General features: G+C 41.8%; 3 long non-coding RNA genes across 3 annotated transcripts; all 3 read left to right on the top strand.

The window, feature by feature from the left end:
* The first annotated feature begins 1,021 nt into the window (after window positions 1–1,021).
* Window positions 1,022–1,509, top strand: LOC119128970. Its single transcript, XR_005099108.1, has 2 exons — window positions 1,022–1,225; window positions 1,349–1,509. It is a non-coding gene; the product is annotated as an uncharacterized LOC119128970 (long non-coding RNA).
* A 53-nt stretch (window positions 1,510–1,562) lies between these two features.
* On the top strand, window positions 1,563–6,462 carry LOC119128972. The gene is made up of 3 exons (XR_005099110.1): window positions 1,563–1,573; window positions 1,714–1,718; window positions 6,200–6,462. It is a non-coding gene; the product is annotated as an uncharacterized LOC119128972 (long non-coding RNA).
* Window positions 6,463–6,628: 166 nt separating this feature from the next.
* LOC119128971 lies at window positions 6,629–16,735 on the top strand. Its single transcript, XR_005099109.1, has 3 exons — window positions 6,629–7,258; window positions 13,634–13,635; window positions 16,723–16,735. It is a non-coding gene; the product is annotated as an uncharacterized LOC119128971 (long non-coding RNA).
* The last annotated feature ends 10,642 nt before the right edge of the window (window positions 16,736–27,377 follow it).

Genomic DNA, 27,377 nt, shown 5'->3' with positions numbered 1-27,377 from the left:
GAAGGAGTGATCACACCTTGGAGAGCTGTAGCACCAAGTGGACTGACATGAATCTTGGCTCCAACACGAGAGATGTCAATTGAAACGAAGAAGAGGATTATCAAACTCTTAAAAGAGGGTAAATCATCACAAAATACTGCAAAAGATGTTGGTTGTTCACAGTCAGCCTTCCGCATTTAATTTGTTGTGCATTTTTTGGTGTTTGAGACATTGCATCAAGTTTTCTGTCTTGACGCTAAAGGGAAATGTACTTTCGGCAGTTTGCAAACATATTTGATTAAGGCTGCATTAGACATATATAATCATATCAATATAATTTCTAGTGTGCTCGTGTGGTGATTAATAAGTGGAAAGGAATGTGCAGGCTACAATGAATTTGTTCTCTACAAAGTATTGTGGAACAGGATGTCCAGACAGGGAGGATATCTCAAGGCCGGTGATGAACAACTCGTCTTTGTGGTCCAGACACCTGTGCTGAGCAGGGGAAAAACCCAAACGAGGAGGAGACGACCATCGACCATCGACCAATCACCACACAATATTTTGCATGCTTGAATATTCATATTGTGTTTCTTTAAAACTGGGCAACCCGGAAGAATGTGTTGTCTCTTGATGGTCACAAGAACACACGAATCTTAGTGTGAGGGACCCGGGGGACCCAGGCGCCTGTATTAGTTTGCTTTGTCAGGATTAAACAATTGGTAAATTCGGCCTAATTGATTTATTGGTCTTCTCTTTGACAGAACGAACTCGCAAAATTGTTAGGTGTACCAGTGTGTGGATTAGGACGTAACGATTCATGTGTTAAGTGTTGATCATAATTTGGAGTCAGATCAATAACTAAAATCCGTAGCCTAACAATTTCTTGGTGACCCCGTACGTGATGTCAAGAGAAGGGTTATTGACAACTCGTGGTCTGTGTCCAAGTCATCGGACAGTTAGTCTGGGACAGCTGTCTCCCGGTCGGCGTACCGTTTGGGAATAAGGAATAAGCGCGGTCGGCGTACCGTTTGGGAATAAGGAATAAGCGCACAACGTTGAGCTGGTACGACGTCTCCTAAACCCTGAGCTCATCAATGATAAGGTAAGCAGAATACCTGTTACTATATGTCGAAATTCTGCAAATTGAAAGAGGAAATTTAAGAGGAGACTGTCGTTCAGATCAAATAAGGTGTGCAAGAAGTTAAGTAAGTTTGGAACTTACGTGTGTAACGTGTACGGTAAAGTCAGGGACTTACGCGTACTAAGAATAGGTCAGGGACCTAGTGCTTCGTCGTGGAACTTATGTGTGTAACGTGTACGGTAAAGTCAGGGACTTACGCGTACTAAGAATAGGTCAGGGACCTAGTGAACTTACGTGTGTAACGTGTACGGTAAAGTCAGGGACTTACGCGTACTAAGAATAGGTCAGGGACCTAGTGCTTCGTCGTGGCGGACAAGGGTGCGGTGACGATCGTATTCAAATAGCTGGGGTGTTTTTTGAGATCCCCGAGGAGAAGTGAGGCCTCCTCAAAAAGTATCCGGTGATAACAGTTCCTCCTGTGAGAGACCAGACCGCTAAAATATCCAAAATGTGCAACCAAATTGGGGGGAGTGTGTGTGTAATGAGAGGAATGTATGCTGATGTGGAAGCGCAAATCGTGAGTTACATGAGAGATGGATTCGAATCCCTTTGTCTGTGTGTTCTGTGTATGTGCGTAATATCTGTAAAAGTTTGTGTCAGTCTGTTGTCGTTCATCTGAGCTCTGTGTGCGTACTCTGTGTATTGGCGTGCGTGCGTGCGGATGCGTGTGTGTGTGTACGTGCGGTTGTGTGCGCGCTCGGTGTGTGTGCGTTTATGTGCACACCCTGTGTGGGTGCGGGCGTGTGAGGAGGAAGACGGCATGGATCAGAGAATGTTCAAGAAAGGAGGGGGCCCGGTGGGCTCCAAGGCGTGGAATGGCGCTATACCGGCGAGGGTGGGGGCCAGCAGGACGTGCGGGCTTGGCCAGATTGTGACGTCAACATTGATACGTTGACCCCCCCCCCCCCCCCCTCGTCCAGGGGCGCTGTGCCGAGGAGTCCGCAAAGGCCTGGGTCCCCCCGGGAGAGGTCAATGTTGAGGAGAACTGAGGCAAGATGAGGGGAGATCAAATGTTGATGAGCAAAGGGTGCATGACCAACAGCGAACGTGCATGATTGAAACTGAAACATCGCTGGCACTAATGTTTAACATTTGCAAATAGGCGAGAGAGGGGTGTACTTGTGGGTCTTAGGAAAAGAGTTGGGCCGTGGCAGCAGTGATTTATGGCAGGACGCTACACATTCGGCCCAAGACAGATAGAAAGAGGGAGTGAGAGAAGAGAGGGCGGCTAACTCGTAAATAGTGAGGAGATAATTGCTCAATTGATGGGGGTTAATAATTATCCAAATTTTAGTCACATGTTTTGAGGGACCACAGCAACAACATTGTATTTGCAGGCCATTAATTTAGTAGGTGATGACAGTGTCAAGATAAGTAGACTGTTTTATCAAAAAATGTGAGAGTGAAGGAGGAGGTTTGATTTGTAATTTGGCATTTGGGTGCCACTTGTAAGAGTCTGTGCAGGAGCATAGATTGTTTTTGGTTGTTTTAAAGATATATTTAACAGTTTATTTCGGTGCAGTAAGGATATAGCAGTTTTGAAAGATTTAAAATTAAAAGCAAAATTACATTTTAATTTTGACATATGCCAGCTAACATGAGGATGGCAAATAAATAAATGAATAAATACTAGTTCAAATGTGGCATGTGTTTTAAATTGGGCGATAAGACATTCACTTTCAAACACTATCATTTAGCGCTGCTGACAACAATAACTTATGAGATGGTAAATCAAGGAGGAGTGTCATAGTTGGAACACAGGCGCTGTATGACCTATAGATTGAACAATAACATTCACCGCATATACAACCATGTTGGTAGATTGTTAAATTACATTACAGTTTATTACAAAGGATTTCGGAACTTTATTGGCTGATAAACACTGGAACGAGGATTTTAGCCGTGTTAATGCGTAGGGTGGATGGATTGCTCAGAAGAAAAAAAAAAAAAAGCATTTGACAAGGGCGGCTTGATAGTAAAATGATGAGTGTGCACAACTGATAGGATACAAAATGTTAATCGGAAGATTTGGGGTGTAAGGAACAAATACTACACAGGAAGACTGATAACACGAAGATAGTTTTGTTAAATTTGTGTCCCAGTGTGTTCTTCCCTAGCGCGTGGCACGATTCCTGAACTGAGTCCTCTTACTCCACTGGCTGTCTCAAAATCAACAGAGGACTGTCCCTGGTCATGAGACACCTTTGACCTTTGGGAGAACAACAGGAACTACTATCATGCTTGAAGGGGGCAAGCACAGCTCTTCACAGGACAAGAACCATACAGTTGGTGGAATAAACACAGTTGCAGATCAAAAAGAAAATGGACTGAAAGAACAAAGACAAGATGGACGCATTTGAGAGTGGCGGACGATCCAGCCCTGAATCATCATCATGAGAATCTAAGAGGAGAGGCTGCTAAAGACTTGCATGAGTCACATGAAGTCAAACTGGACACATTGCTAAAGACTGCTGAAGCATTACAAAGTTGGTGGAGTGTGGGACAAAAGGGATGGAAGTGTGTTTGGGTGCTGGGGCGGACATATCTGAGGAGTTTTGATAAAAGAGGGAATAATAAGGCTGCTTATTGACACTGAAATGGGGATAAAAAAACGAAATACATAGATATGGACAGTGAAGATGCACTAATAATAACAAATCATACGACAGCGTGATCAGAAACTTTGCAAAGTGGAAATTGATCGATAGAATTTAAATTTATCAAAACGACAGAATTTAATTACACATCAACTGCGACTGATTTATAGGATGCATATTTGAGCTTGAAGGGGTGAGGGGCCATAAGAAAGTTGGAATTTTGGATAGTCAGCAAAATAGTAATACAGGGCATTGCTTAATTAAAAAAGGATACAGTAGGCCTTTAATTAACAAATACAGTGACATGATGCTTGCGACAATCGATTTAAATGGCAATTTATGATAGGCACTTGGGGTTAGGATTAACAATCCATCCATCCATCCATTACTGGTGCGGCTTGTCTTTACGAGGGTCACGGAGGATTAACAATAATAATTAGAATTTGTAATTTTTGTAGAAATTGCGTGTGAAGGCGAAGAGGCTGAATAAAAATTCGGGGAAGGCTACAAGATTATGTTTAAATTTGGATCGTGTTGAATTGAGTCAGTGAAAAAAAGATTTAATTAGAAATTAGAAGGGAAAAAGGAAATTTTGCAAAATTTTACCGCAATGTTGAAAGTGAAAATGTGAAATTTTAATCTAGAAAGTGAAAGAAGGTGAATTGGAGGAATTATGTGGAAGAAAATGAGAAATATTGAATGTGCCATGAAGAATGAATGGTGAAATATTGGCTTAAAATTTGTAAATTCTTCAAAAAAAACGTAAATATTTAGAATATTTGGCATGAATATTTGGAATGTGTTACAAGTGGAATGAAGTGAACAATGATGATCATGACCGCAAAAATATTTCTAATTGGTTTTGATAGGTACAAAGGGGGAACGTGGAAGAAGGTTTTCAAAATTTGTGATATAGCGTGACTCCATTATCAAGAGTAAGCATTTTTTTAATTTTAAGAATTGGCATCAACAAAAATGAGAACGATAATCTTCAAGGTGATAGCGTAAGTGGCAGGAGGAAGCTGTGTATATTGTTTTAAACATTATTTTTGGTATTATTATTTTTTAGGAGGGTCAGTTATGCTTGTGAGGAGATGAATGAAGGAACAAGGTAACAGTAAAAGGGAGTGCTTTATAAATTGTTGTTTTTTTGCCAGAGGTAGTTATTTGGAGGGATGAATTTAAACTGAAAGCAAAATGGAATTGTTTAGTGGAAGAAATATGGGAAGATGGAAATATTGAAGTTACAGCTCAACACAAAGTGTCAAATAGTCTAAGTGTGAGATGTGAGCAAACTAAATGGGGAGTTAAATCATGTTCCAGCATTATGCATATTGGCAAATAATGAGAGGACAGGAGACCAGACAATTAGATATTAACTTTGGATTTAAAATAAAAAAGGGAAATTTTAATTGAGGAGAAAATTTTGTGTAGGGAGGATTTTTTTTTTTTACAATTTAATATTGTATGTTTTTATGTGTGTTGCGGAATGACAGTTTGTTTGTAATGGTGTATGAATGTCAAGTCTGTGATTGTGGTGTGGTGTTTGTGTATTGTGAATGGTTAACATGATTCAAAGTTGGGGTGATGTGATCACAGCAGAGGATAACATTCCTCTCACCTGAAAAATATAAAGATACTACAGATTTGAAAAAGCACGATTGATCAGGACTAATTTTGGATTAAATATGGGTTTAGGATTACTCAAGGGCACCATCGACAACAAAACAGTGCGATGGAGAAGGCCCATTTCAGTAATATGGTCAGACAAGACAGAACTAGTATCAAGACTCTGGACGATTTGACGTGTGACGACTTTGAGCTCACCCGACGGGGTGACGGACTAGGTGGACAGTGACCAAATGTTTGACGTTTGAGCTTGCTTGCGACAAGAGCACGCTCTGCTCTGTTTTTCTGTGTGACTTGATTTTTATTTTTTGCAGCAACAGCCACCAGCCAAGGAGCGGATTGCGCACTGCTTGCGTAACTTGTTTTCGTTCTTGCAGGTTGTCAATTGCGTTCGTGGAAAATTTGTGTTGAATTTACAAGAATATGTTAACCCTTGCCCTTTTGGTTTTTATGATGAACTTGTTGATGACATGGTTTTCAGGACATGATCCGCAGGCGCCAGGATTCATTTTATCACTGTTTTTATTTTGATATTTGATGTCTGTTTTTGTGTGTACAAATGTCCGCTGCCAGCAGGGCTATAAGCTCACTGACAGGAGTGCGATGATTTTTGTTTGTATTGCCGAGTGTGTGGTGGACAGTCAAGTTTTAAGGACTTGGAATGACGGTCCCGGGGCCCAGATGGGAGCTAGAGGTTCCGCGGGCCTGACTACAATGGGTGTGGTGATGAGAGGGGATGCTTTGCAGGTTCCTTTTGATACGTAATGACACATTGGATGAATGTGTCAAAAGGGGGAGGTGTAAAATAGAAATGGGTGAGTAGGTTTCAATTTGTAATTGTGATATACAGTTTTTTTTTTTTCCAAATTCACTTGTTTTTAAGCTTTAACAGGACATGCCAGAATTCAACTAGCAGTGATGGAAGGAGCAGAGGAAGACCAGTGACATCTGGTTGTGGTGACAACAAATTATATGATCGCTTGCCGAAGGATGCATCAGGTATCTGTGCCCTCGCGTCTTTGATAATGCCTGTAGTGGTTGTCCCCATTGAAATACAGAATCTCAATTGGAACATGGAGTCCCCACTGGCGGGGCTCCTGAAGCGAGCCAAAAGAGACGTTTTACCCCATTGTTGAGCCAGGCCAGATAAGTATAAACTCGTTAATCAAGTGTTTTCGGGATTCGAAAGCATTTTCCTATGGATCACCCCCAATAAAAATGTTGACCGTATTAATTACGTTCATTACAATGTCCAACGATTGGGTAATTATACAGCTGAATCATTTGCAGCGGTCCATGAACAATTGGCTACGACGTCATTGATGTCGTTCCAAAATAGAATTGCGTTGGACATGCTATTGGCTAAGGAACATGGTGTGTGCGGAATGTTTGGTGATGCATGTTGTACTTTCATCCCCAACAACATGGCACCAGTGGGGCGACTGACTGGCGTTGGAAGGACTAAGGACACTGAATAAAAAGATGAAAGATCATTCAGGTGTACGCACCGATATTTGGTCTGATTGGATGAAAACGTTCGGAAGCTGGAAAGGCCTCATCATGTCTGTGCTTGTTGCTGTGGCTATTTTTACTGCAATAATGATTTTATGCGGTTGTTGCTGTATTCCATGTGTTAGATCACTCACTGTTCGGTTGATCGAGAAAACCGTTGGCCCGTTGTCACCGAAGGGCCAATATACCCTGGTGACTCAACATGAGCCGCGGTGGGGAAGAAAGGACCGACAGTGTGCTGGTCGCTGCTTGCTAGAGAAACTGGTGATGACCTCATAAATGAGGTCATGAGAGGGAATAAAGGGAAATGTACTTTCGGCAGTTTGCAAACATATTTGATTAAGGCTGCATTAGACATATATAATCATATCAATATAATTTCTAGTGTGCTCGTGTGGTGATTAATAAGTGGAAAGGAATGTGCAGGCTACAATGAATTTGTTCTCTACAAAGTATTGTGGAACAGGATGTCCAGACAGGGAGGATATCTCAAGGCCGGTGATGAACAACTCGTCTTTGTGGTCCAGACACCTGTGCTGAGCAGGGGAAAAACCCAAACGAGGAGGAGACGACCATCGACCATCGACCAATCACCACACAATATTTTGCATGCTTGAATATTCATATTGTGTTTCTTTAAAACTGGGCAACCCGGAAGAATGTGTTGTCTCTTGATGGTCACAAGAACACACGAATCTTAGTGTGAGGGACCCGGGGGACCCAGGCGCCTGTATTAGTTTGCTTTGTCAGGATTAAACAATTGGTAAATTCGGCCTAATTGATTTATTGGTCTTCTCTTTGACAGAACGAACTCGCAAAATTGTTAGGTGTACCAGTGTGTGGATTAGGACGTAACGATTCATGTGTTAAGTGTTGATCATAATTTGGAGTCAGATCAATAACTAAAATCCGTAGCCTAACAACGCGCTTTGAGGTCTTCCATAGTCTACCAGTATGTTTGCCTTTAACAACCTTCCCATGTTGTTTGTATTTGGTCAAAATTTTAGACACAGGTGACTGTAAACAACCAACATCTTTTGCAACAGTGTGTGATGATTTCTCCTCTTTTAAGAGTTTGATCATTTTCTCTTTGTTTTAATTGACATCTCTCGTGTTGGATTCATGATTCATGTTAGTCCCCTTGGTGCAACAGCTCTCCAAGGTATGATCACTCCTTTGCAGATGCAGACAAACAAGCAATAGGCCAAATTTGGGCTGATGTTGATTATTTTTGAAAAGACTTATAATCAGCCAATTTAATCGGCAAGACAGTCGGGAAATTAGTTTGTAAGCTTGGTCAGTTTCTGTGCCTTGCCACAATTCTGTCTCTGAGCTCCTTGGGCGATTCATTCGATCTCACTATTCTTATTTGCTCTGACATGCATTGTGAGCGGCGGCACTGTGGCGCACTGGTTAGACAAGGGTCACGGCGTGCTGGAGCCCATCCCAGCAGTCTTTTGGGCGGTAGGCGGAGTATATCCTGAACCGGTTGCCAGCCAATCGCAGGTCACACAGAGACGAACAACCATCCGCACTCGCACTCACACCTACGGGCAATTTGGAGTGCTCAATTAAAGTCCCAATGATCGTTGTCACACACACATCTGGGTGTGGTGAAATTTGTCCTCTGCATTTAACCCATCTCCGTGTGATTTTGATCCATCCCCTGGGGGAGAGGGGAACAGTGAGCAGCAGCGGTGTCGCGCTCGGGAATCATTTGGTGATCTAACCCTTCATGCTGAGTGCCAAGCAGGGAGGCAATGGGTCCCATTTTTAGTCTTTGGTATGACCCAGCCGGGGTTTGAACCCACAACCTTCCAGTCTCAGGGCGGACACTCTACCACTAGGCCACTGAGCTGGTCTGAGTTGGCCTACCATGCATGTTTTTGGGATGTGGGAGGAAACATGAGTTCCCACGCAGGCACGGGGAGAACATGCAAACTCCACACAGGGCGGGCCAGAGGTGGAATCGAACCCACACCCTCAGAATTGTGAGACAGACGTGCTAACCGGTGCTCCGACGTGCTAACCACCGTGCTGCCCCCCGTTTTGAATTATTATTTGAAAAACATTTGTTAAATTTCAATATCTTCAAAAACAGGAATAAAATGGACAAATTTAGGATTTGGTTAATATTTCTGTCTGTAACATGTTAGACAATAGTTGAAAATGTGGATCATTATTTTCCCCAGTAAATCACCTGTTTACAAATGTCCTATATGGATTGAACAGAGATCATCACTATTGTGTTCTTTCAGAGTTTGAAATGATGGGATTGTGTTATTGGATGACAAACATAAATAGTGTACATATACCAAGTTACAGGAGAAGATGTTGGAGAAGCCAGCAATCACACAAGTCATGTACGTTTTAAATCCCTGCAACAGTGAGCCTTGAATTGATCTGCCCATCATTTTTAACTTAGTGTTTGAAATTTGGGACAGTATATCCAATAACTGCTCTGGGGAAGGCCCTCACACAGTTGTGACCGTGTGCTGAAATGATCAGAGTGTAAAACAGAGTTGAAAGAGATTTTATCAGGCGATACGGCTGATTCTTTCTTGTAACTCGGTCCATGTCTTTGTTCAAACCAGGGCAAACTATGGCTCGCAGATCACAGACGTCCCATAAACATACATCGGGTCCCTTGTCAGGCAATGCATCACTGTATACCATACAAATAAATGTAAACCTATCATGACAGAGCTGTCATTTATGGAATTTCCATATTCCATGCACGTATTTTACTATTACATATTTTATTTATTTTGTGTATGTCAACTCTCCCTGTCCTTTTGCACATTATCAGAATGTAAAGAAATATTCATGTTTCATATTCATGACCTGAATCTTGCCAAACTTTACAAGCCACCGGAGGATAGACTCTTCTTGTCCTTGGAATTCTTGCTGCTAAAAGAACAGTTATGTGTCACTACATTATACTCACAAAAGACGTTTAGAACTAACACGAAAGTTCTTGACTATGTGAAACACTTGGGCCTTAGTCTTACAAACTGTTGAAAACAGGAAGCCTTCAACCAGCAAACACTGTACTGGTTCAAATGTCCCGAGGCTGAAAGAATAAAGACATTGTCAGCCAGGAGCTTTGCTTTGATTTGTTTGTCCCCACTTCAAACAATACAGCATTGAGAGAAATCCATAGGCACAAAAGAGCATTTCTGACGGTTCTTCACACCAGATCCTTGAAAGCTGTGTTGTGATGTGAGTCCAAATTGGAAGCCATTTACCAACATTGAGCTGCCATAATTCTCCCGCGTGAGGGTCCCAAGCCGTGGCTTCCTTCTTCAAGAAGTTCTTTGTTTGTTTTTCATGTATTTGTTTGACGACAATACAAAGAAAACCACTCAATTCTGTACAACTTCCACAATGAGCTCAAACTTAAAAAGTAAAACGCATGTGAAAGTAACTAATTCTCTTTAGTTCATGGAGCGGTCCTAATATTTTCAGGGGGAATATTTACTAAACTATACTTGGACAAAAGAAAGCACACAACCTTAGTGGAGTCAACAAATCACAAGAAAAAAGAAAAAATACTCGACACAAGAACCAATCAATTTGAATATTTCACAACACAAGGTAGGATACAAAAGCATAAAATGATTTTGACATGATTAGTCATTCGATACAGTTAGTGCGACATACCATATTTCGCTCTTCACCTATGAAATGCAAGTTTACCCATTTGACAAGTGCTTTATCAGCCTACTCAACACTATGGGACCGCAGGATCAGCTGACATGCTGACATGGGTCGCTTATGTACAAATTAGGGATAGTACCGATACCAGGTATCGATATAGATTTCGAGGTATCGGCCGCTTCTTTTGAGGTCATTTTACAGTCAGGAATTAGAAATTAGAAGATTAGAAAATTTACACTAATTTCATGCATTTTTACGCAAAATTGCTACATTGAATATACTATACTCGTAGGGTATATTCAGACCGGATTGTTTGGTCCGCTTTAAATGGACCAGGGTTCAGTTGGAAGGCTGGTCCGGACCTTTTGTGCAGGTGTGAATACACGCAATCGAATCCTGGTGCGGACTAAAGAAATGGACCGAGACCCACTTTTTCAAGTGGTCTCGGTTCGCTTCCAAACGAACTCTGGTGCGGTTCGCTTCAGGTGTGAATACAAACAGCGAAGATCCGCACCAACAGCACAAATATGCAGAGCAGGAACGCAGCGCGTAGGACTCGCATGTTTTCCTCCATTTCCAGGTCTGTGCTCTGTGTGCCGCCCTGGTCATTGCTGTCCAATGGGAGCACAGATCATCACAAGCGTGGATTCACTTGCAAAATGTACAGTCTGAATAAGAACCGCACCAAATGAAAAAAAATTAAGTCCGCTTTCGGTCCGGACCAAACAAGCGGACTAAAGGACTTTTCTGTTCTGAATACACCCTTAGTCTTTATTTTAAATCATAGCGAAGTTTTTGGGGGGAGAAATTTTATGTATAAAAGTGCTATTGGTATCGGCACTTGGTATCAGTAGTATTGGAGACTACTCAATATTTGAGTATTGGTATCGGTCTGAAAATAGTGGTATCGAACAACCCTAGTACAAATAGTCACCATGTTTAAACCGCAAATATTTGTTTATTATTTGTTAGATAATAAAAATGCATGAAATAATTGTTTTCATTATGTGTAGCGTGTTTAGTGAATCATACATTACTCCATATACTACATATAGTGAACATCCGTGCAATAAAGTATGAGTCTAGCATTCAGATCTGTTAGATTCCCATGAAGTACCTCAGGAACTTGCCTTGAACAGATAAAGAGTAACCGATGCCCTGCGATTTTAAAAACAATAGCTTATGTTTTCCGCACCAAAAGGTGCACTTAAAAGCCTTTAATTTTCTCAAAAAAACGAAAGAGCACCTTTTAATAAGGTGTGCCTTTTGTGTGGACTGAATTCCAAAATCTGTAAATGTTGTCCGGCTGCCGCCACAGGTAGACGTAATATGTAGACCCGATGAACCAATCAGAGGACATTATGTTGTTTGTAGATCGGGCGATAAACCAATCAGAGAACTGTACGTAAAACGTAAAGTACATACCTCCACCGCCATTGACAAATAAATACTATCGGTTTGTGCAAGGCAAACAGCATTCGGACCCTTTAAAATGGAATCGACAAAGGGACATGCTAGCGAGGCACAGTTCAAGCTTTATCGAAAGCCATCATTCATTGCTTGACTGAGACAATGATGTGAGGGAACTTGTCATGTTTAATGGTGAACTTGTCCAACTGTTTAATTCGGATACAGAAGTTGAGGACTTGGATGGATTTGCATATGAATATCGATCAACCAAACTCACTGTCTTGGCCCCGTGACGTTTTTTGTTTTGTTTACTGTAAGTCATGGCATGCATGCGCCCTATAATGTGGTGCACCCAATGTGTGAATTAAGTACAGAAGAGCCCCCGCAATCGAGCCTGTGCCTTTTAACCCGAAGCGTCTTATGGTGCAGAAAATACGGTACATAAAACCCTGATCCAAAAACACTAATTTCAAATTAATCTTACCCATTCATCTTTAAAACTAAATGGCTTATAGATGATAAAATGCACAGAACGTCTGAGGTTTTGCAACCCGTAAAAATATAAATTGAAAAACAATAAGGGTACCTTATTCATGTATTCATTTGGTTGCTTGGGCTTTTTAATAGCCACTCAGCATAGCAAAAACATACACGTGACAAAGGCTTCTGCTAACAGCCCAGACTAAACTTAATTCCTTCCATACCTACAAATATCTTTACAATCATTTGAACAAACTCCCTTAACACCATTTACTACCTTCCTATTTTCATACTGCACCACCTTGTTGCATTTTAGGGCATGATTGAAACAACTGTGAAATCTGTTGAGATTTTGCAAATACATGGGTTTTTCATGTGTTGCATGCAGCTGTGGATAGGTTCCCGGGGGGGAAATACAACAGCCGTGCTAATAAGATGCTGTAGCACTACGGGTCTGCCATTAGACCAGGTTTGGTTTCCAGTGTTTGCTGCTAGAGAAAGAAAATGTTTGCATTCATCCTGCCATGTTGTCCTTTCTCCTTGAATTCATCACTTAAGGGTCATGTATTCAGACCATTTCCTACAGCTGTGAAGTATGAAAGCTCTCTGGATTGTAACAATGCCCTGAGGAGACAACAAGCTCCCTTATCCCTATTAAATCCTTGTCAGTTTTCACTTTTGACTTTTAACAAAAGTGGAGTTCGTCGTCTCAGTGTATGAAAGAATAATATTATTCACGTGTAGAAAGTACGTAGATTGTATGAAAATTCCATATTACAATTTTCATGAACAAAATTTTTATTGTCAGTATTAACACATTACAGTGGCCAGACTTTGGACTTCATGAGAAACAAAACAATTTTTTGGTTTGGCCTGCAAGCAAAAAAAAAAAAAAAAAGAGATACAATTGCTGTATGGTGCCAGTGAACTCAAACCACTCCACAACAAGCAGTAGTTGGTCAGATAGTAAACAATTCTTCAAAAAAGGCAATTAAAAAAAAAAGGCTTCAAAATATTTAATGCCACTCCAAGTTAAAGTTCACTGTCAACCTAACCTATATATATATATACATATATACACAGTAATCCCTCGCTACATCGCGGTTCATTTAGCGCGGTTTCACTACATCGCGGATTTTAAAAGAAATTTAAAAGTCAAAATAAAACTTCTGAATTGAGGAATTATGGCACAAAACTTGCCCACACGCCAGCAGAAGGCAAGGAGTGCCCACACAATTGCAGTGCGTACACTTGTACCTTTTTATAAAAAAAATGTTATAATAATAAGAGTTCTAAAAACATATTTAGTGTTGTACCTTGTTATAGAAAAATTGTTATAATAATAAAAGAGTTCTAAAGACATATTTACAGTATGTACACTTGTACCTTGTTATAAAAAAAATTATAATATTAAAAGTTCTAAAAACATATTTACAGTATGTGTGAAGAATTCCCCATGTTATTTATGTTATTCAGCCGTGCTTTGAAATGTCGGTTACAGTGGTACAGGAGTCATTGACGATGTAAGTGGGTCTCCTAACAAGAGAAATGAACGATCACATGTGTCTAACCTTTAGGACAATGTAGAATTGCTCCAAATGTCCGTTTAAATTCCTTTAGAGGTCCGTTTTCGCGTGTTAGAACAATCGCGAATTAGCATCTTTCCGCTAACTCGTTAGCCTGCCCAGTACTTCTTGTTAACATGTTACACGCACACACATATAATATTTATATTTTCAATACTCACACAAAATTTTCTGTATGTTATTTATACTATTAATGTATTATTCACATGTTTGAAACAATTATTTAATGTTCTAATAATAAAATATCCACTTAAATGGTTTCATATACATTTATTGACACAAAAAATGTATAGATAAAAAAAAAGAGAAAAAATATACAGATGAGAGGGTGACCGTACTTCGCGGATTTCACTTATCGCGGGTGGTTTTTGGAACCAACTATCTGCGATAAACGAGGGCTTACTGCATATATATATATATATGTGTGTGTGTGTGTGTATACATATATGTACGTATATATATATGTATATATATATATACAATATATATATTGGCTTCCAGTGTTTGCTGCTAGAGAAAGAAGAAAATGTTTGCATTCATACTGCCATGTTGTCCTTTCTCCTTGAATTCATCACTTAAGGGTCATGTATTCAGACCATTTCCTACAGCTGTGAAGTATGAAAGCTCTCTGGATTGTAACAATGCCCTGAGGAGACAACAAGCTCCCTTATCCCTATTAAATCCTTGTCAGTTTTCACTTTTGACTTTTAACAAAAGTGGAGTTCGTTGTCTCAGTATATAAAAGAATAATAGTATTCACGTGTAGAAAGTACGTAGATTGTATGAAAATTCCATATTACAATTTTCATGAACAAAATGTTTATTGTCAGTATTAACACATTACAGTGGCCAGACTTTGGACTTCATGAGAAACAAAACAATTTTTTGGTTTGGCCTGCAAGCAAAAAAAAAAGAGATACAATTGCTGTGTGGTGCCAGTGAACTCAAACCACTCCACAACAAGCAGTAGTTGGTCAGATAGTAAACAATTCTTCAAAAAAGGCAATTAAAATAAAAAGGCTTCAAAATATTTAATGCCACTCCAAGTTAAAGTTCACTGTCAACCTAACCTATATATATATATATATATACAGTAATCCCTTGCTACATCACGGTTCGTTTAGCACGGTTTCACTACATCGCGGATTTTAAAAGAAATTTAAAAGTAAAAATAAAACTTCTAAATTGAGGAATTATGGCACAAAACTTGCCCACACGCCAGCAGAAGGCAAGGAGTGCCCACACAATTGCATTGCGTGCACTTGTACCTTTTTATAAAAAAATTATAATAATAAGAGTTCTAAAAACATATTTAGTGTTGTACCTTGTTATAGAAAAATTGTTATAATAATAAAAGAGTTCTAAAGACATATTTACAGTATGTACACTTGTACCTTGTTATAAAAAAAAATTATAATATTAAAAGTTGTTCTAAAAACATATTTACAGTATGTGTTAAGAATTCCCCATGTTATTTATGTTATTCAGCCGTGCTTTGAAATGTCGGTTACAGTGGTACAGGAGTCATTGACGATGTAAGTGGGTCTCCTAACAAGAGAAATGAACGATCACATGTGTCTAACCTTTAGGACAATGTAGTATTGCTCCAAATGTTCGTTTAGATTCCTTTAGAGGTCCGTTTTCGCGTGTTAGAACGATCGCGAATTAGCATCTTTCCGCTAACTCGTTAGCCTGCCCAGTACTTCTTGTTAACATGTTACACGCACACACATATAATATTTATATTTTCAATACTCACACAAGATTTTCTGTATGTTATTTATACTATTAATGTATTATTCACGTTTGAAACAATTATTTAATGTTCTAATAATAAAATATGCACTTAAATGGTTTCATCTCAGTGGCCTAGTGGTAGAGTGTCCGCCCTGAGACTGGAAGGTTGTGGGTTCAAACCCCGGCCGAGTCATACCAAAGACTATAAAAATGGGACCCATTGCCTCCCCGCTTGGCACTCAGCATTAAGGGTTGGAATTGGGGGGTTAGATCACCAAAGGATTCCCGAGCGCGGCACCGCTGCTGCTCACTGCTCTCCTCTCCCCCAGGGGATGGATCAAAATCACACGGGGATGGGTTAAATGCAGAGGACAAATTTCACCACACCCAGATGTGTGTGTGACGATCATTGGGACTTTAACTTAACTTTAACTTAACTTATATACATTTATTGACACACAAAAAATGTACGGATAAAAAAAAACGAAAAAAATATACAGATGAGAGGGTGACTGTACTTCGCGGATTTCACTTATCGCGGGTGGTTTTTGGAACCAATTATCTGCGATAAACGAGGGCTTACTGCATATATATATATGTGTGTGTGTGTGTACGTATATACACATGTGTATATATATATATATATATATATATATATATATATATATATATATATATATATATATATATTGTTGGATTTTGTCCACAATTTAGGGAGCGCTATCTGCGCCTCACGGCAAAAGCCATTGCCAATCACCTGTTATCCAATTCACTCACTGCGTGCTCGTTTAATTTCTTCAGATTTAGGAAAATGCAAAGACACTGAAGCAGAAATTAGACTTACACAGGTTGGTTGAGTTCAATCATAATTCTTGTTAAGAAAGCTCTGTTTTCAGGAAAGTACAATACAGCGCTGGGCCTTTCAAGAGCAGAAAGTCTCCATTCAGAAAAGGCAACGTTCAAGGTTCTTTGGTCAGCTTATATTCAGTTGGTGTGGGGCGCGTTTGATGGGTGATGAGTCGTTGGGGTGGGGCGAGTTCGCAGTAGAGTTTGATTCCATGGGAGTGGGTGCTGGTTATGGAAGATTCGGTGTGTGTGTGGGGGCTGCCGTCTTCCATCCTGTCTTTCGGCCTTGGGGATCATCTTTGGCCGAGTCCTTGGCTGTCTCCTTCTGGCACCAGCTGGTTTTATCTCCAAGTGACCTTCCTGTAAACATTCTGCTCCATTCCTACACTGTCGCACCTCATCCATTCGTCATTCTTTCAATTTCGTCATTTTGTACAGAATTATGTGAGCTTTTGGCTGTGACATCATCAATTTATTAATGTTCCCTGACGATGCAAAGTTAGTTCTTCTGATACTCCATGTCTTTGCTCACATCATTATATTCTTAGTTTAATCATGCTTCCCACCATATCTTATCTTTGTTAGGCAAAACATTTCCCTCTGTGCAGAGCATTCAGTAGTAATCGAAAAGCTGGCGTCTCGCATTAGGCGACATATGACGTTTAATCAAAACACAAGATATAATCAAGTACTGTACGGTCAAGACGACTCTGGCCGTGTCCATGATTTAGAGAACAAACATCAGGCATGCATTACACAGTTCCTTAAGGGCCATTAAGCTATGTAAGCAACATATCAAAAGACATTTATGTTGCAGTGCACAGAAATACATATTGAATCATGAAGTTGTAGCAACCTCTGTTATTATCTTATATCAAAGAATGTGTAGTTATGTCTGCTTTATTGGTTGATTCCATGAATATACTTGTCTGCTTATATACTTTATCCAAAGAGATGTGAGCGTATCTGTTATTGTGGCTAGGCGGGTTTTGTGTCTTTTGACCCTATTCCTTCAATATATATATCGTATTTTTCGGACTATAAGTCGCGGTTTTTTTCATAGCTTGGTTGGGGGCGACTTATACTGAGGAGCAACTTATATGTGAATTTTTTTCATACATTTTCAAAACAAAAAAAAAAAAAAGTGAAACCGCGATGTAGCAAGGGATTACTGTAATTTGAATTTCAAGTGACGTCAGCAGCGCGGCGCGGCGCGGCAGTTGTTTACATAAAGGACAAAGATTCGATCACGGGATGACGAAGATGACGAAGGGCCCCACATACTACCGGCATCATTAGCGGCTTTGTTTGTAAGTGACACAGAGGACGAAGAGTTTGAAGGATTTAATGATTTGGAGTGACACAGAAGGTTCGAAAAACTATTATGGCTTTTACGCACGCCCGGTCCTACTCTACGGAGCTCTCTTTCACCTCCATGCATGGAAGTCGGGGGCCAGCGCTCGGCCGGGTGGCTGCCTGGTCCCCGGTGGATGGGGCTCGGACATGGCTTTTACGCACGCCCGTTCCTACTCTACGGAGCTCTCTTTCACCTCCGTGGATGGAAGTCGGGGGCCGGTGCTCGGCCGGGTGGCTGTCCGGGAGCGGTGGATGGGGCTCGGACATGGCTTTTACGCACGCCCGGTCCTATTCTATGGAGCTCTCTTCCACCTTCGTGGCTGGAAGTACCACCTCCGGGGATGGAAGTCCACGCCGCCACACGCCTGGAAATCCACGCCGGTGCTTGGGTCCGTGTGGCGGTGAACTATTTATATTAGTTATTTGATATATTTTATTTTGTGTAGCAACTTGTATATGTTTTTATCGTTACAGTTCAGTAGTTGTTGGCTCGTTAAACTCTTGTTTTGTTAAATAAAGAGCCGTTTACCAAACCCACGTCTTTCCTTGTATATTGTTGGAATAATTTAAGTGAAGCCTTGGCCTGCCAGACCTGGAGGCCTTGTCTTTACTGTTTATGACTTTCCTTTTATCTAGGTTTTTCCTTTTTAGTGACAGGGATGTCTTTTGATCCCTGTCAGCCATATGTCTCCTTCCTGTCCTTATGTTATCTGTGTGTTTTTGTTCCTGTAGGAGGCCTTCACTAACAATGAGCCGAGCTTATTTGCATAGGCGAAATGTTCTTATTTGGTTCAAAGAACTTCATTCCTTTTATCTTACTGTAGGTTTGGTTCATAGATTGTTGTTGGTCAGAACTGTTTTTCTTTGTTAAGTGTTATATACAGTTTGAAGTAGTTGCGTACAAGTTATCCTATATTTACTCAATGTTCGTTTAAGGAACTGCATACCAGTTACCTTACACTTAATGTGTGTTGAAGTGTTTAGGACAAGTTACTTATTATTATTGTGTGTTACTTTACCAAGTAGATAAAGTTAGCCAAGGTTTAGTTGCATTGTTCCACAGGAAAGCGGCAATTCAAGTTATCTGATCCCACTCGAGGACAAATCAGCCAACCATGAGAACAGTTGGTTGAGGAAGGAGGACGAAGTCTGCGGGGGTCACGGGCCGACAATGAAGTGCTAATTCACACCACACTACATTCCTTAGCTAATAAGCGTTGCTACAGACACTATCTCCCCTCCCTTTAGTGTAGCAACGCCTCTGTAACCAGGGCAACCAAAACATTAAATAGAGGAGCACGTGAAGTGAGAACTCAGAATTGATGGAGATTGTAACTGAGTTTGCTCTCTATCGTTCTCCTCGCGAGTAAACCTGTTCTGGTTCTTTCCTCCTCTTCCTTCCAGCGTGTGGTTTAATGTCTGATTGGATTTAGACCTAACATTTTGGTCCTTCGAGCCGGATGCCAATACACCTGAGGATTCCAGCGGGCGGCAGCGGAGATCCAGAAAGACCGCGCGCGGCAGGACCTCCCTAGGTGGGGTCCTAGAATCCTTTTTAAGGGCTGGCTGTCCGCTCCGTCAGCTGGGATCTGAAGGTTGAAGGCAATCCGAGGTGCAGAGGTGAAGAGAACCAGAGGGTGAGTTTTTTTTTTTGTAAAAAAGTGTGGTGCGGCCGAGGGCTCGTCATGCCCTGTAAAAACCTAGGTGTGTAAGTAGGACTACGGAAGTCCACAGACCCTGCATAACTGAAATTCCGCGTAGGACAGTGATGTCCAAGTAGTAGGTTGCGGAGCCACAGAAAAGCTGAAAATGTAAATTCCGTCTAACCTAACATATATACTTTGTCAACGCTACAATATAGTTATATACTAGATCTGTGGAATAACGACGAGGCTGACGTCAGGGCGCACGCGCGGCGTTGTTGACAAAGGACGAGGAATTCGATCGATGGATTTAATGATTTGGAGTGACTCAGATGGTTTGATAATATTATTGCTTATATAATAGTTTTTTATGTATAATTTATATATCGTTATATGGGCCTGTAGAATATTTTGAAGTGCAAGCGCCGTCAGCGGCGCGCACCCATTGTTGACATAAAGGACGATCGATGGATTTAATGAATTGGAGTGACACAGATGGTTTTATAAACGTGTTATTTATGTAATAGTTATTTTATATTATATATATTTTATATGTTATTCTCCTAATTGAAATGTCATTGCGCCTCATGAATAAGTAGCACCACTTTGGAGAGGCTCTGAAGTTTGAATCCGGGTGGTCTCTCTTTATCCATTTCATAGCCAAAGTTCTAATCTCAATAGTGCTGATGGCTATTCCACCAGCTCTTCTCTCCCGAATGAACTCCACTAATTGTTCCTCAACATCTGGATACTGTGCTTTCTTTCCTCTTCCAGGTGCTCTTGCTGAAGCCTTCGCTGTATCAAATTGATTTTTTGTCTTCCTCCAGAGTCTTATGTTTGATTCATTGACATCAAATTGGCGCGCAGCTGCCCTATTGCCTAATTCTTCTGCCACTTCAATGACTTTCTTTTGAAATGCTATACTATAACTTGCTCTCTTAACCATTTTGATGAAACTGCTAATTAAACTGAACTCTCGCTCTTTAAATAGCTGACGTGTCTTGCGCATCCGTTCTGCGCATCGGATCCATAGTGCGCATGCGCAGTGATACTGCCTCCGTATGATATCCGGTCTGAGATGGAGATTAAAAAACAAACAATATTTGACAATAACACACCATCAAGGATTGCACCATCGCATCAAACGATGTGTCGTCAATTATGAATTTTACTGACTGTGTTGGGCAGGATGGCTGAATGCGATGCGCGATTGACGTGTCTTGCGCATCCGTTCTGCGCATACTGTCATGGCGGCCTCCGTATGATATCCGGTCTGCGATGGAGATTAAAAAACAAACAATATTTGACAATAACACACCATCAAGGATTGCACCATCGCATCAAACGATGTGTCGTCAATTATGAATTTTACTGACTAAGTGTGTTGGGCAGGATGGCTGAATGCGATGCGCGATTGACAACAAACAAGAAGAAAGGTGATTTCAAGTTTTATTTCGAGGGAGATTTTCTTCAAAAATTGTTGTACCCATGCATAATGCGCACCCCAGATTTTAGGACAATGAATTAGTTAAATTTTGTGCATTATGCATGGAAAATCACGGTATATATATATATGTATAGTGGGGCAAAAAAGTATGTAGTCAGGCACCAAATGAGCACGTTCTCCCACTTGAAAGATGAGAGATGCCTGTAATTTTCATCATAGGTACACTTCAACTATGAGAGATAAAATAAATAAAAGAAATCCAGAAAATCACATTTTCTGATTTTTAAAGAATTTATTTGCAAATTATGTTGGAAAATAAGTATTTGGTCAATAATGGCCAAAAATCAGGCCCGTCTGAAGTTTGAAATTCCATATGACATCCTCCCAATCTTTTTCTGGATCATCCAAATGCTCTCTAGCAAACTTCAGATGGGCCTGGACATGTAGTGGCTTAAGCACTTTGGTCCCAGCTCTCTGCAATTCATTCACTAGGTCCCTCCGTGTTTTTCTGGGATTTTTGTTCGTTCTTGTGATCATTTTGACCCCACGGGGTGAGATCTTGCTTGGAGCCGCAGATCGAGGCCATTATTGATCATATATACATACATATATATATATATATATATATATATATATATCGTAATTTTCGGACTATAAGTCGCACCGGAGTATAAGTCGCACCAGCCATAAAATGCCCAAAAATGTGAAAAAAAACATATATAAGTCGCTCCGGAGTATAAGTCGCATTTTGGGGGGCAATTTATTCGCCAAAATCCAACACCAAGAACAGACATGAACGAGCAACAACAGGCTAAACGATACGGTATGCTAACGTGCCAAACACAAACGAGGAGCTGAGAACGGGCCTGACGTAACATTCAGTTATTTAAAAAAAACTATTACATAAATAACACGTTTGTAAAACCATCTGTGTCACTCCAATTCATTAAATCCATCGATCGTCCTTTGTCAACAATGCCGTTTGCCGCGCCGCAGTTCAAATTATTCCACAGGCCCATAAAACGATATATAAACTATATTTTAAATAACTATCACATAAACAACTATATTATCAAACCATTTGTGTCACTCCAAATCATTAAATCCATCGATCAAATTTCTCGTCCTTTATGTCATCCTGGTGACAGAGGACATGTCCAGAGGATATGGCGCTTTAAAGTGTTAATTACTTTATTTGATTTTTTCTCTCTATTTTTCATGTTTTGAATATGTTCAAGATAAAGATATCAAAGCATGTGAAGTGATCAACTATACTAAAAATAACATGTGAAGTGGTCAACTATACTTGTAAGTAAGTGATGTGTTAATGATCAAGTAAAAATTTGTGAAAAAAAACATATATAAGTCGCTCCTGAGTATAAGTCGCCCCCCCACCCAAACTATGAAAAAAAACGCGATTTATAGTCCGAAAATTACGGTATATATCATTCATTCATCATCATCGGCGGTCACTCGAGACGAGTATGACTGTCTTCTTCTCAGGGTCGTTTACTTGTGGGTCCGCAGGTGGGCGTAGAGGCCGATCCGGGATCCACATATTTTTGTGCAGTGTGGGTAGGGGAAAGTGGTGGTGGGTTGTGGTCGTGCTGGAGCCTGTTTTTGTCTTTCCTTACGGAGTTGTCGTTTGGTTTCTGCGACACGGCGGAGTTCGTTTTCGTGATGTGCTGCACCTTCTTGCACCGCTGCCCTCCAGCAGTTCCTGTTCAAGGCGATGCGCTCCCAGTCCTGAGATGTTATTTGGAATTTCTTGAGATTGGTCTTGAGGTTGTCCTTAAAACGTTTCTTTTGCCCGCCCGGGGCTCGCGGACCTCTCTCCAGCCGGGAGTATAACATCTGTTTGGGGAGGCGGGTGTCAGCCATGCGGATGAGATGTCCTGTCCATCGGAGTTGGTGCTGCATTATTAAGGTGGTGATGCTCGGTATCCTGGCTTCCGCCAGAACGCTGATGTTTGTGCGTCTGTCCTCCCATTTGATCCTGAGTATTTTCCTCAAGGTTCTCTGGTGGTGTTGTTCAAGAGCTCTTAGGTGCCTGCTGTAGGTTGTCCATGATTCTGCCCCATGAAGTAAGGTGGGGAGAACCACAGCTTTGTAAACCAGGAGCTTGGTGTCAACCCGGAGGTCTCTGTCTTCAAAGACTCTTTTCCGGAGTCTGGCATACGCTCCACTGGCACAGCTCAGGCGATGGCGAGTCAATGTCCGCTTTGGAGGAGAGAAGGCAGCCGAGGTAGGGGAAGTGGTGAACATATTCAAGTGCAGTGTTGTCCACATTTATGATGGGCGGAGTAGATGGCTGGTTGGGTGGGGGTTGATGTAGCACCTGGGTCTTCTTGATGTTCACGGTCAGACCCAGGGCTCTATATGCCTTAGCGAAGGAGTTCAGGATGCCCTGGAGGTCTTCTGCAGAGTGTGCTGCAATGGCATTATCGTCTGCATACTGGAGCTCCACGACCGTGGTGGTTCTGATCTTGGTTTTGGCTTTGAACCTGTTAAGGTTGAAGAGCCTGCCATCAGTTCTGTACCAAATTGGGATTCCGTGTGGTAGTTCTTCGTCGATGAGGTGGAGTATGGCGGCAATGAAGACAAAGAACAGGGTGGGTGCAATGATGCGTCCCTGTTTGACCCCTGTCTCTACAGTGAAAGGCTCAGTCAAGGAGCTGTTGTTGAGCACTGTGGCTGTCATTCCGTCATGTAATAATCGCAGTATTCTGACGTATTTATCCGGGCAACCATACCTCAGAAGGATGCTCCATAGGGCCTGACGATCCACCGTGTCAAAGGCCTTTGTCAGGTCTATGAAAGCCATGAACAAAGGCTGTTTATGCTCGCGGCATTTCTCCTGGAGTCGGCGTGCTGTAAAAATCATGTCTGCAGTGCCTCTAGATGGGCGAAAACCGCACTGCGATTCTGGGAGGACTTCCTCAGACAGTGGCAGTAGGCGATTGGCAAGAACATGAGCAAGTACTTTGCCAACTGTTGAAAGGAGCGAGATGCTCCTATAGTTTCCGCAATCCGCTTTCTCCCCTTTCTTGAAAATGGTCACTATCAGAGCATCCCTGTGCTCCGAGGGGAGTACTTCTGTTAGGGTTTGCAGAATATCTTCATCGTATGATTATGTTGGAATGTAACCTGTAATAATTTACCTAGCTTGTCCTGTCTTAACAAAAGTAGTAGACCAAAGTGCTAAGATCTTCTCACCTGATTGACTAGCTGCAGAGGAAGCAATCAAAGTTGCTTTGTTTACACAAAGTCGTAAAAGGCCCCCTGCTATGCTTTGATCAGCAGGGGAGCGGCTTCACCCCATCCTGTGTTCCCACCCCCCCACTTTCAACCCCACTCTGTTTCTCCCAATAAATATGTACCTGATGAGGCCTGAGTCAGACCTCCATTCGACCATCGCTGTAAGCACAGCTATGAATGGACTCTCCACTTGCAGGTGTCTAAAATGACTTGCTTGTCTCCTGTGTGGTTCTTGCAAAATAAGTTAGAGTGAGCACCACCCTAACATTTTGGTGCCGTGACCCGGATCCCTCATACCCGCCATCTGGCTGACGGAGAGGACGTGCTGCATTGTCGACAAGCCAGCGTCCTTTAGGAGGACCTGGAAAAGAAAGTCCTGGGAAGAGAATTTCTTCGCTGGGCCAGCATCTTAGGTCTGCCTTCGTCTGCCAGAGGTGGATTGACGGGATCCGGCAGTGCAATGAACCAGGGGACAAGTAAGTTAAAGCCCTAAAATTGTGTGATTGTGTTGTTGTGAAAAAAGTGCACAGGGAAAACTTAAAAAATAGGCAAGACAGAAGATATTAAGTCTTGTGGAAGGAGGGGGTGTTGTAGAGTCCCCCTCCGGATGAAGTGGCTCTTCTGGAGCAGTGGTTTTCAAACTGTTTTATATATTTTTGTAAAATCTCACGTACCTCCGTGTACCCTCATTTGACAACCACTGTTCTAAGGGGTACAACTTCGCGTTGGCAGGGCTGGGTAACAGGACTGTTGTCTTAGTTCCCAGGGAAGGAAGGGGTGTTGTAGAGTCCCCTCTCCGGATGAAGCAGCTCTTTTTTTTTTTAAAGAAAGAGGACTTCGCGTAGGCAGGGATAAGAAACTTGTGTGGTTGAGTGTGCGACTGGTAGGATACATTGACTGCAAAGAGAATTTGGTGGAAGGTCAATTTAAACCTGCATTGAGGATCCTCAAAGAAAAGAAAAAAAAAGAAATAAATAAACAAATAAATAAAATTGTATAAACCTAAAATACCAAATTAAGATGGGAAATAAAACCGGTAAATCCCTAGCTCTTGAAGGAGATGAGAAGTACATGGCGAGTAAATTTCTTAATTGTATGCAATACATGCCAAAGTGGAAGAAAAAGTATGGAGTAGAAGGGAAGTTGAAAGTTGAAGTGTGGAAGATAGTGGTTGATGTTTTGGAGGAGAGTGTAGATAGGAAAACAAAGGGAAAACAATTGTGCTAGACTGTGGTTGAAAGCTTCACAAGAGAGAAGAGAACAAATCCAAAAGACAAAAGATAGAAAGTTGAAAAGTGATGAGGCTGCGACTATGTTTGTCAGGCCGGAAGACAATGAGGCCACAGTGCGCAGGCGCACTGTCCCGGCCACGGCTCCAGCCGCTGCTGGAAGTGCAGCTCAAGCAGAGGAGCAAGAGGGACCGTCCGCTCGTATGCAAAACTTGTATCCAAGTTTAGCAGACCTGCACCCTCCCCCATATAACAGGAAAAAAGGTCAGGGTCACATTACTAGAAGTCCTGTACAAACAAGAGGTTTGACCACTGCTGCTAGATTTTCCCAGAATTTGGACAATGTTGATGTGTGCCCAATGATACAGGTGCCAAACCCTATTGTATGGGAAGGCCAACCTCCACATACATATGTTTTTCGGCCATGGACATTGGAAAAGGCAAGAAAAGCAGTTGAAGGGGTTACCCCTGTTGCTGAAGACCCAGATAAATGGGCAGAAGACATGGCTGGAATCATACATTCCTATAGACTGAATGGGCATGAAGCAGGAGAAGCTGCAATGTCTTCTTTGGGAAAAGACTGGGCAAAGGTTAGGGGACATTATGCAGGTAGAAATAATCAAGGGCCTTTTCCCTATCCCGTTGAGGGAAATCAATTGGTAGGGGAGTATGCAGCACAATGGAATGATCTTGTGCAAAGAGTGAGAACTATATTTCGAAGACGAGCGAATTATGGTCATTTGGCAGGAATAAAACAGAAGCCTGGGGAAGATACTGATGATTTTCGCTTAAGATTTGAAAAGGAATTCAGGGTGCATAGTGGCATCCCATTCAATGATGCAGCTGAGAGTGCTTATCAGCAACAACTTAAAAATGCGCTCCTTACTAATTTCCGCCCTGAAATAGGCAACTGAGTGAGGAAACATTTGGTGGAAGTAGATATTGCAAGTGTGACAACAACTATGCAATGGGCCAGACATGCTGAAAAAGTGATCAAAAGAGGCAAAAGTTCTGATGTATTTCATCTAGGCAATGATGATGATGATGACCTAGATGAAGATACAACGGTCTTCTTCCATGGGTCCCAGCGGGCCAGAGGAGGAGGTAGAGGCCAGCAAGGTCGCAGGCCGCCATATAATTCAAAACCCCCATCAGATTCTGACAACTGTTGGAACTGTGGGAAACGTGGACACTGGTCAAAAGAGTGTTTTAGAAAGAAACAATACCAATCAAAGGGTGGAGGAAGGGGCAGAGGAAAGGCCAAGTTTTCAGCATGACAAGCTCCCCCCCCTTTTTTTGACTGCTCATGCTAATATAGAGACATTCCTTGACCCGGCATTTGCGTTTGGCGGTCGTCGATGTGGTTCCAAGACCTGCGTCTTGTGGGTTGTCATTTGTAAAATTTGGCCGTTGTGATCCTCCCAAACAGACATAAGTGATTTGGGCTTTTGTTTGTTGTAATTGGTTTGCGGAAGGACCGCAGGAGCTTGCTCCTCCGGTGTCTGACCTGTGCCTTCCTGCCTTCCATTGTCTCCACTGAGACTGGACTGTGGAGGGGGGAGTGTGGTATTGTGGTGTGAAAAGGCTGTAGGAGCCGGTGGTGGTCCTGTGGTGTTGCATATGTTCTGTTCCATTGTCTCCACGGATGTTGGAAGGTGTGTGGGGTGATTGATATTGTAATTTGATTGTGGGGGAGACTGATGTAGGTGTGGGGCTCTGGACTCTGCGGGTAGCTATTTGCTGGGTTGGCGCGGGTGGGGGACGACGGCATTGATTGTCCCAGTACTGGCCAGGCTGGGATAAATCAGTATGAAAATGCCGGGCCCCCCCTCTTGCTTCCCTTGCTGTGGCTGCGCGCGGAGTG

This window comes from Syngnathus acus, chromosome 10 (assembly GCF_901709675.1).
Source record: "Syngnathus acus chromosome 10, fSynAcu1.2, whole genome shotgun sequence".
In the NCBI taxonomy this organism is placed as follows: Eukaryota; Metazoa; Chordata; class Actinopteri; order Syngnathiformes; family Syngnathidae; genus Syngnathus; species Syngnathus acus.
This window is presented reverse-complemented; position numbering and strand designations above follow the sequence as displayed.